The 11353-nt window shown below is 41.4% G+C and overlaps 1 protein-coding gene across 1 annotated transcript in view; it reads right to left on the reverse strand.

Moving 5' to 3' along the window:
- The window catches only part of LOC113015973 (NACHT, LRR and PYD domains-containing protein 12-like), a 748422-nt gene that overhangs the window by 471356 nt on the left and 265713 nt on the right, over window positions 1–11353 (reverse strand). The window lies entirely within an intron of this gene.

The following is an 11353-nucleotide window of genomic DNA, read 5'->3' on the forward strand; positions in this document are numbered from 1 at the left end:
TAATGCCCCACACTCTTTTCTGTCACTGCTTTGAATGCACAGACTGGTCTTAATGTTGATCTTTGTAACCTTCAGTGTTACGACCCGGCTCAAAAGCCGCAACATAAAAACAGAGATGAATAGCAGAGTGTGGGTGAGAAGAGGTTTCATCCTAAAATGGAAAACCAGGTTGGCTAAAATGGCTGGTGCCACCAAGGCAAAGACTAGTGCACTGCCGGGAAGCTTGCCTCAGGTATGCTTTTATCCACACCTGACTAGGTGTGGCCAATTAGCACCAGCTGAAAACACTGAGACGATTAGAAGCTGCAGAGGGACGTAACATTCAGTATTGATATTTGTAAATGTAAACTATGAGGATTTATTTATTTTTAATTCTTTTCTTTTCTTTTCTTTTTTTTCCCTCTTTTTTTCTTTTTCCAAATAAATGTCCCGATTGAGTAATGAAACTAACCCAAAGGAGAATTCTAACAATATTAGACAGGCCATTCAATATGCTTTATCGTGGACAACTCGTGGCTAAAAACCCACACACACACACACACACACAAACCTCTAATCAAACATGAAAACGGATAATCCAGCTGAAGCTTCAGACAGCCGTCAGACAGTGAAACACTGCCATCTGCTGGACTCGAATAACAAAGACGCTGCTTTGACGGGTGAGGGAGTTTCAACAAGTCTGCAACGACTCAAGCATCAAACTACAGAACTATTCTAGCGGACATGGTGCTCTAATGACTGCTTCATTAACGCAGCTCAGAAAGGATCAAACATATCAATAAATCATAAAACACAAAACGTCTCTTATTGCCCAGGGCTCAGGAAGTGAGTGTGTTCCTTATAGCCTATTAAACCTTAGCAGGTTATTTTGATGTGTTACAGATGAAACAGCTATCCAGTAACATTCAGCTACAAAAACGCTTTTTTATAATTACTTTTTTACAGCTTCGCACTTTTACACAAGTTTTATCATCAGTGTCACAATGGCTGCTGCTAAAATTGAGTACAAGATATTTGTTGGCCTGATTAAAAGGTCTTGATGCGTGCTCAATCATCAGGGAAGTAAATCTCCAAAAGTTGATTCTGTTCTTCTGGACGTAGCGTTTTCAGTCAGAGAAACCAGCCGACTGAAGGAACAATGGGCTGGGAGGTCAGTTCCTTAATCATGATTATGCAAATTCTCATGACCATTGATCAACAACCACTGATCAATGGTCCTGAGTACCATTCACAGAGAGTTGGAGAACGGCTGCAATCACAGCATTGTAAGATGGTGACAGATGTACCCTTAGGCCCCCTCCTTGATTCAGAGAGGGTCTTTCCCTTTTCACGTAAATGGCCTCCTTGACTCCGCCCTCAAACCAGCGTTCATTGCAGTTATTGTTGACAATCACATTGTGTCGTGTAACCATCCAGCTCACATATTCAATGTAAATGATTTGTTGAACTGAAGACATGATGAATGTTCCTGCATTAAAACACATCCAGCCTAGTGTTCTCACTCTCCCTAAATGGATCTGTTACATTAGTGATATATGGGAGTTGTGTTTCAGTCTTTTCCACATGAGGACATTTACATTTAGTTTTTGCTTTACTGATGAGTGGCTGGTTAACCTGCAGTGGTTGAAGTATGTGTCGGTCGTCTGGAAGAGTAGGTGTAGAAGACGTCTTTAATGAATGTAATGCTCTGAAGGTGTCAGTGATTACTGTGAATTCATTATAAAAGTGGATTTCAGTGAATAAAGTGAATAAAGACAGGCCCTCATGGTGACGCTCAGGTGTCCATAAAGTGTAACAGGAGAGCTTTGTCATACTTTCAGAGATTTTACATGAGCCAGTCTTTCAAAAATTACATAAATAAATAATTCATTCATTCATCCACAGGAAACACAATGCTCATATCTGAAAGTAAACTCTGATATATATCCCCGACTAGAGTTACTACTAAATAAAGGATCGCCCCAAAATGACTAAATATATAAAGACACTCTCCAGAAGAAGTTAAAGGGATTTTATTTATTGTACAAGCAATATCTTCATAAGAATTACAAATTCTGCAGACATATTACCTTCTTACTGAACCTGAACAACTCACACACAGACGTGTCTGCTGCTTATCTTTGTTCAAACATGATGTTTTATCTTCTCTTCAAAACACATTACTCATCTTTCTGGCATCGTGTTACATGAAAACACCTGCATTCTACCTGTGTCATTGTACCACAAAGACAATGATTGCAACACTGTGCTTGCAAAATAGAAGAAATAAGACGACCAGCAAATACATAAAAGATGGTAAAAGTGATTCCATCTTTGTGTCTCCTCCCATTGTTTCCCCAGTCTGTCTAGTTCCCATATTCCCAGGACACCGCTGGACAACAAGTGGGTATTCCAAGACTGAGAGACAGCCAGAGTTGGCAAAAGATCAGACATTCTCCACTTAAGTAGAAGTAAAAATACTATTGTTCCAGTGAAAGTTAAAGTACTGATTCAACTTCATTACTCAGCTAAAGCAAAAAAGTACAGGCTCGAAGCGCTTACAGAGAAAAGCAGACAACAGAATACAACAGAATGCTGATGGCGGCAGTAACACACACTTGGAGGAGAGGCTCCAGCCGTCCATTCCAGCCCTATCCCTAACATTAACTCTAACCATAACTTTAACCTTAACCCTATCAGGTCTTGTTTTACAAAGCGATTCATGATTAGAACAAAAAACACATTTACACATACCGATGATTTGTCACATAGCATCGTTACCTGTTGGGATGAGAACGTGTTGTTTCCAGAGCACCACAAATTGGGGTGTCTGTAGCTCAGGTAGAGCAGGAAACCTACTAATCAGAAAGTTGCTGGTTCAATCCCCGCCTGCTCCAGCCTGCATGCCAAATATCCTTGGGCAAGACGCTAACCCCAAGTTGCTCTCCGATGCATCCATCGGGAGGATGAATGCGTATTAATGTTAGATAGAAAGCACTTACAGAGAAAAAGCATAGAAAAAAGTGAGTGCATGAATGAGGCAAGTTGTAGAGAGTAGAAAGGTTTTATACAAGAACCAGTTCATTTACCGTTATATTTTAGTTTCATTTTCAGTTCTGTACTTTTTACATGTAATATTGATTCATTAGATTGACTACATGCATTAGACCTAACTTGCTGACAGCAAATTTAAACAACCGTAATAATTTATTTTCAGCGTCTGAAATATTTATTTAGTTTGTTTTTTGTTTTCTTTTTGGCTCCTGATATTAGTCAACTACTATTTGTCAATGTTGAACTAATAATGAATCTAAGAAAAGCTATTTGTCACGGTTGGCCAGCGTCAACCGTGGGGATGTGAGGAAGGAGGAGCCAGGCACGGAGCTCTGAATGCAAGCAGTGCGTTTATTTACAGTGAATGGAAAATAACAATAAATCCGCAGTGCGTTCCCGACTCCCGTGAAATGTCCTCTTCCCAGTGCTAGTGTTCCTTGTCTCCGCTCCTCAGTGTCTGAGCACCCCGTGCTCGCTGCCCTCTCGTCTCCACGCTTCTCCTGGGGAGATAACAAACAGGCAGCCGTAAGACACATACAATGCGGCAGACTATCCGTACTGACTGGCCGAGAGACTAACGTGAAGTCACGCAATGATCCAGCGTCAGAGAGAGCGCCACCGCATTCTCAAGTAGCTCCTCTGACAAGGCTTGATCAGCTGTGTGATGGTCTTCAAGTGTGGCCAACCACCTGGCAGGGCCACACCCACCAGGCCTGAAGGTGCCTGTAAACAGGTGCTCTCAGAAACTCCGGCATCCACACACACACACAGATATACCTGCAAGCAGGGAGAACGAGGGACAGCACACCAAAAACACACATGTCCATAACTGCTGGGTCGTTTAGACTCCTGAGCTGTGCACGAGGGGTCGAACACCCACTGGAAGGCCGGGCACTGGTTTTCAACCGTAATATACCTGATGTGCTCAGGTAACCTGTAGCGCCATGAAACCACTGTCACACCAGGGCGCATAAGAAATGATGCTTTAAGAGACTGATGGGATCGGGCAGCAGGGAAAACATCCACAAAATGCTACTTTCAGTTTGACTCCCTAAGACTACCTAAACTAAGTAGAGTCATTACATGCTTGTTAAAAGCAAACTCTCATATAGTTTTTAATGTGCTTCTTTCATTACAATGACTAGATAAAGAATGTGGCCCTGTCTCTATTTAACACTGGCTACCCCAAAATGTTTCCAAACCTACAACCGTAACTTTCACTGAGAGATTTTTAGATACGGTTATTGAAGCTGTGGGGTTAATTTTTTAAGTAACATGAGAGAGAGGCAGCAGCATACTGTTAGATTATAATATTATTTTATGCCATGTTATACCCCTAACTAAAGATTGTGAATTATTATGTAGTTTTAGTTTGCATTATTCTCCTGAATTAGAAGAAGCTGACAACTATTGCATTAGTTAAACTGATTTGCATTAAAGTAGACTGCTGATTTATTGTGAATGAATGATATTGTTTTATGATGCATAATACTGCTGCAGAAAGCCATCGCCTTATTTGTCTGATTAGAAGAGAACAGAGCATGCTGGAGTTTTCTGCCCCAACTCAGCAGGAGCAGATAAACGGGGAGCCAAGGTCGTAGCTTAGGCGCCGTGTGAGAGAAAAGCATGTGAATGTTTAGGCTTTTATGATAAGGTGGGAGAACCAGAGGCTATAAGAGTTTGAGCAATGCTCCACCATTTTGAGATCTGAGGCTGTCTGCATACGGTGTCCATCTCCCACGCGTGTGATCATTAAAATCATCGTTTGACTTAACCCGGCCGGACCAGTGTTGTTATTGTGGTTTTTTTCTCTTGTCTCTTGTCTCCATCCCCATATTTTGAACCATAACAATACACACAGATCATCAGTGATAGAAAGCTAGGCTAACATAGGGTAGCTACCTGTTCAAGGAGAAACATGTATAGGCCCATCTCAAGTGCCAGTGAACATCTAAATGATTCAGGGAAGACTTTGGAGAAAGTGCTGTGGGGAGATGAAACCAAATTCCAATTATGTGGCTTTAACTGACCTTTTGAAATAGGAGTGTGATGCAAAAAAATAGCATCCCCGCAGTCAAGCAGAGAGATGGAAACATTATGATGTGGGCTACAGGACGACTTAGTCGGGGTTCCAAGCAGTCAGGAAATGTGACATCGTCAGACTGCAGGCCACGGATTGGCTTGTCAGTCGCGGCACTCAATGAGTCATGAGACGGTGTCTTTCACTAAAATCAAAACTGCAGTTTTTTAAAAACCCTGCAAAAAGGCAAATAGCTGCACAACACCGTGGTTTCCAAGTGTGACAAAAAGCCACAGATACATCATTCACACATTCACACACAGGTGATGGCAGCTACATTGTAGCCACAGCTGCCCTGGGGCGCACTGACAGAACATTGCAGAACCTTCAGCACCTCGTATGAAAAATATTTGACTGTGTGCATGCTTTTAGCACTGTTTGGATTTGAGAAAATCTAAAATAAATCGAAATTTGCTTTTAGAAGTTGTTTTATAAAGTTCAGTGGTATATTATGCATACAATAGGACATCTATTTAGATTTACATCTTCCACAGAAAAAACTGCACATTACTGAAACTTAGTATACTGGACTTTGTTGTTGTCCCACACAGGTTCAATTTCGAGTGGTAGATGGCTCAGTGCTCAGTCAACCAAGATTTTATGATAGTGGGCACAATGAGATAGATAAGCTGCTTGTAAACAGTACTTTTATGCTCTCTTTTTCCATTTGGATAAGAAAGAAAGAACCAGGAAACAAAGGCAAACAAATAATCTGTGCCTTTATCCCAGATTCACATTATAGGAACAGCTGCTCAATGACCACTGTAGTCTTTGCTTACAGCACTTTTATCTAGATCTATGCAAAGTGATCCACTACACCTACTTTTACAGTTAAATCATTTTATGAGCACTGATGCCATTTTAATCTGAGTTTCTACTCAAATACAATCAGTAAAGAAAAACACAGTCTGTGACGTTTGTTTTGAAGGAAAAGGTATTCCCTGCAAATGTTTATCTGTGTGAGACTATTCAGAAAACAGTAACTTTGTTTTATAGGTGAGACACTTGGCCTCTTTTTTCCTTGTTCTACGTTTGTCTTTTGTCCGATTACTCTGGAACACAACTGATATTCTGGAAAACAACTGATATTCTCATGTTAAAAATATAGAAAAAGGATTTTATCACCCATAAATGTTAACTTCTCATGCCTCTAAGCACAAGCAGGAGCAGAAGTGCCCTCTGCAGTTTGTGTGTGGAAGTGCAAAAGCTTACAGCACCTGGTTTTCCCAGGCGGTCTCCCATCCAAGTACTGACCAGGCCCGACCCTGCTTAGGTCACGATATCGGGCAAGCAGAGCTGAAGAGGAGGATGCAGGAGGCCTGTGTGTGTTCAGCAGCCTGCTGCATTGGAGTTTGCCTGGTAACAGATGACTCAAACAGCCCACACACCCGCTGGACGTGACCGCAAACATGCCCCCCTACACCTTTTACATAGCCCGGCTGCTCGAGTTCTTTTGCTGGTTTTTCCCGCGACCCCCCACCTTCTTCAAATCCAACAAAAGTGGTATCAAACGTTTATGCTACGTTTGTGCTGTAAAAATTTTTGTTTGTGCTGCTATCATTTTAAAGATATTCAAGAAAATTTCTAGAGGTCCCCAGAGGTCAACCAGCCCCCCCACATTAATTAAATCAAACAAAACTGGTGTCAATCAACTGTGCTACGCTTGTGCTGGTTTGTGCTGCTAAAATTCTCGTTTCTGCTGCTTCTGTTTTAAAGATATTAACGAAAATGTAAAGGTCAAAAGGTCTCTTCAGTATCCTTCCTGATGGCAGCAAACTGAAGACGCTGTTGAAGAGATGAGTGGAGTCACCTGTAATGAAGAGGACCTTTCGAATGAGGCAGGCACAGTAGATCTCCTGGGGAGGGAGGCAAGAGAGGACCCTGCAATCCTCTCCACTGCTCTCACTACCCGTTGTCATATTTTTCCTGCAGGACCCAGTGCAGGAGTCATACCACACAGTGATGCAGTTGGTGAGGATACTTTCAATGGTGCTCTTTAGAAGGTGCTCATAGTGGGGGTTGAATCTCTTGTCAGCAGAGTGAAGAGAATTGTTATGTGCATTATTATTCAGCCCCCTTTGGTCTGAGTGCAGTCAGTTGCCCATAGACATTGCCTGATGAGTGCTAATGACTAAATAGAGTGCACCTGTGTGTAATGTAATGTCAGTACAAATACAGCTGCTCTGTGACGGCCTCAGAGGTTGTCTCAGAGAATACTGGGAGCAGCAACACCATGAAGTCCAAAGAAACACTCTGATGGACGTGTGGACAGCAATGCTGCCTTGAACAGTACCGATGTTTCAGGGCTGGGTGACGTTGTTGGGTGGGACATCTACATCCTGACATATCAAGGTTACTTTACTTTTAGGTCAATTTGCTTTACAGAAAAATAATAGCATTTGTCATCAAGATATTTATATGACTGCACTTGCTCAGGTTTGTCCGGATTTCAAACTGTTCTAAAAGTCTTTTGATTCAAATCTGGGGCTGTGTTATTGAAAGAAGCAGAGAAATCGATGAACTGAAGTCCTTTACTCTCTACATGTTTGACAATCAGGTGAAGTAGAATCAAAAGCACGTCCTCCACTCCTCTATTGGGCTTATGTGCAATCTGCATTGAATCAAGCTGAAGTTCAGTGTCTTCCATAATCACATTTCTGATGATTTTTTCAAAGACTGAGGTGAGGGCAGCAGGCCTGAAGTCGTTTAGAACTTTTGGACGACTAGATTTAGGACCAGGAACCACAACAGCTTCTTTCCAAAGAGAGGGCATGAACGATTTATTCAGAATAACCTAAAATATGGGACTGAGTTGTCTGTGACGGTTCTCAGTCATCCAGGTCATTGTAGACTAAGGAGCTTGCAAAGAAAAGCGTCTGGACTTCTTTGAGTTGCTTGAAGACGTTTCACCTCTCATCTGAGAAGCTTCTTCAGTTCTAAGGGTCAGTTGGTGGGGAGTCCCAGATTTAAACCCAGTGGGAGTTTCCCCCCAAAGAGGGACAAAGGACCCCCTGATGATCCTCTACGTAATCACATGAGCCAAGGTGTGAAAGCGGGTGGGGGTCCTAATCAGCCAGGGTTTCGGGTGAGCTCATTGTGAAACCTGGCCCCACCCTATCATGTGATTTCCTGAGGTCAGATGGCCCAGGATGTGAGTGGGCGTTAAGGTGTCTGGGGAGGGAACTCAAAACTGGATTATAGATTATTTATATTATATATTGATATTATTTATCTGAATATTTATTTATCATAACTCTGTTTCTACACTCACTTTATATGAGTGCTTGTTGTTTCTTGTATATTTGCTGCTATGACAACTCAGTTTCCCTCCTGGATTAATAAAGTTTCTCTGATTCTGAAATACAGTGAGCCATTATATTTGTAGTTTCTAACTAACAATATAAAGGCTCTGCAACCGATAGTGCCACAGCACGTCCCACTGGCAGCTGAAGGAGCTTTTATACAAAGGACTTTGTAATTGAAGCTTTATTTATACAGGTCGGCTCATTGAGACTCAATGTCTCATTTACAAGAGAGACCTGTTCCAGACACACATATTAAAATTACAACAATAAGAGAAAAGTTTGTGTAATGTACTCAGTCACATTAAAAACGAGAACAAGTTCCCAGAGATGGTTTCACAAAAACATGTGTACGTCTTTTGAAGTCTGCAAGTGAAATCAACGGAGAGCCTTAAATCCTTCGGTTATGTTTTCCATGAAGACGGAGCAGAAAAGGAGAACGCCTTCTTCCCAAGCTCTGCATGAACTGATGGAACAGTGGATGTAATGATGTCCTGAGACTGCAGGCTGTGACTAAACTGTTTGCCTAACATGTACTCTGATGAATAGGAGGCAGTAACCCAGAAACAGATTGATAGATAAAATGATACTAATGGACCATCCTGTGTAAGACCAATGAGGACCAGTTAACCAGAGAACACAGAGTATAGTGGTGTTCTTCTGTTGTAGAGAAAGATTAAAAATATAAGACACTGGCTCAGCTATGATATTTGCAGCCAAGTGCAAGAAGGAAGGAGAACGATTGTGAGGACGAGTTTCTGGTGTTGGGGCTATTCAAAGCCTTACAAACCTCTTCTACTGTGACAGGTGTGAAGGAAAAGGTATCAGTAAGCAGGAACTACGAGCAGAGTTGTGTGCAAGAGGTTTACCATCAGATACTGTGCTGAACAAAGAACAAGAAGCAACAAAGTGTTTGTTAAAGCAACATTTCAGTTTTGTCTGACACAGGAGTGGAGTCGATATTTAAGTGAGGAGGAAGCTCTGAGGAGTCACAGCTGGCAGAGACACTTTATAGTTTGCCAAAACCTCCTACGGTCGTTTGGACTGTCAGTCGTTAAAGTAAAAAATAGTTACATCTTGATGATGGAGGCAGTAATCCGATTACACAGCTAATGAAAACGTAGCCAATCAGCATCAGAGCCAGACTTCCTGCCCAGGCCTGGTTTCTCTCATGTAGGAGATCGGCCGGTACTGAACCAAACCAGGCCTGTCCCGACCTTTCACCCTGACCTGGCAAAAAGGGGCGTGTCTGTCCACAAAGTAGACACAACTCTCCTGTAAATGTTCCCAAACTGACATTGTCAGCCTGTTTAATACGACCCCAGTTCAAACTGATGCGGGCTCGGAGCGTGAGAGTGTTTCTCACAGCACCAACTACGCAGTGATCACTCAGGTCGTTGGCAAAAACTGCAGATGTGGAAAACTTACGCAGCATATTAGTTAAAAAAGGTCAATAAGAGCAGATTTATCTGGGTGTTTAGGATCAAGGCGTGTGAGGCTTTAAATAATTTGAGTCAGTTTTAAAAACAAGCAGCGTGCCTTAAAATCATCAGACACAGAAGAAAGCCAGTCCCAATGAAAATCATCCATCTGAAAGACGTCATTAAAATGCAGCTCAGATAAAAGTTGAACCAGAGACGGTGATGTGCTGGGGGAAGCAGGTGGAGGCTGATAGCAGCCAACAACAGTCTGATTTCCAAACAGATCAATAGTTAAGGCCAAGATTTCAAATGGCTGAGGTGCAGATGGAGAGAACAAGACTTGAGCAGCAAGACAGAGCTTCACATAAACTTCCAGACCTCCGCCTTTTCTGGGACAGTCTGAGAGCTAAATGTTAAATCCATCAGTTGCTACGTTTTTATCCAGTAAAGATTTGGAAAGTCTCAGAAACAACAACGATACCAGCACCGCTTGAACAGCCCAGATTCCAATCATATCCATGTTAGGAAGCACACGACGTGATGCACGTGTAACCCAGACAGTTTTTAACATCTGCTGGTGTTTCACATTCAGCCAGAGGCCCAGGGTTAGGTTGGATACCAGACAATAATAAAAGCATCGTTATTAGACTCTAGAGCTCGTTTATAGCTGACACCACATGTAGAGTTTAAGTTCACACAGAGACGATGACATTTTTCTACAACCAGCAAACAATAAACAAGAAATGTAACAAGAGTTTCAGAAGAAGCTGTTTTACAGAGAAATGATTCCCTGAAGACAAAATTATTATTATCATCTTTATTTCTCCAGGTGAAAATTTAATTGAGATTAAAAATGTTGTTTTCAAGAGAGACCTGGCATCATGGCAGCAAGAGTCAGAAATACATCATAATTCAAACAAATACAAAATAGGAAAAACATCCTACATAAACTTCATAAAGTTTCATTAACAGACTTTGAACAATGGACTTCAAACTTCCCCCCAAAACAACAGAAACACATTTGAAGACAATGAATGACATTTATCCCTCTAAAGAAGGACTTAGACTACGATTTAATATGAATGAGAACATGTTCATAAATGGATGCAATCAAAGATTTCATCAATCCCTGATTTAGAGACAACAGAACATTTGGTTTGATTTCACAAGATAAGAATGACGACTGAGTTGGAAGATTGTTTTATGTTTAGTCAAATCTTTCATACATAAAGTCGGATTACAAAATCATCCCCTAAGTTTGTTGTTTTATTCAAGGAATTGAAATTATAGAGAAAATCTGTGAAATGACTTAAAGAAAACAAACCACAAAAACTCTATGATGCTCTAAACCCCCTGGTTTAGGTCGGACACCTTTCTGATGATGAGTGCATCTAACATTTCCTCAGAAGTCAATGTGCCATATGATTGCATTAGCAATAAATTACACACTATATAGAACCACTTCATAGGATTATATTTGTGCGCAGATGTTTGCAGCTATCAACGAATATTTATCA

The sequence above is a fragment of the Astatotilapia calliptera genome, chromosome 3 (genome assembly GCF_964374335.1).
Source record: "Astatotilapia calliptera chromosome 3, fAstCal68.1, whole genome shotgun sequence".
Classification (NCBI taxonomy): Eukaryota; Metazoa; Chordata; class Actinopteri; order Cichliformes; family Cichlidae; genus Astatotilapia; species Astatotilapia calliptera.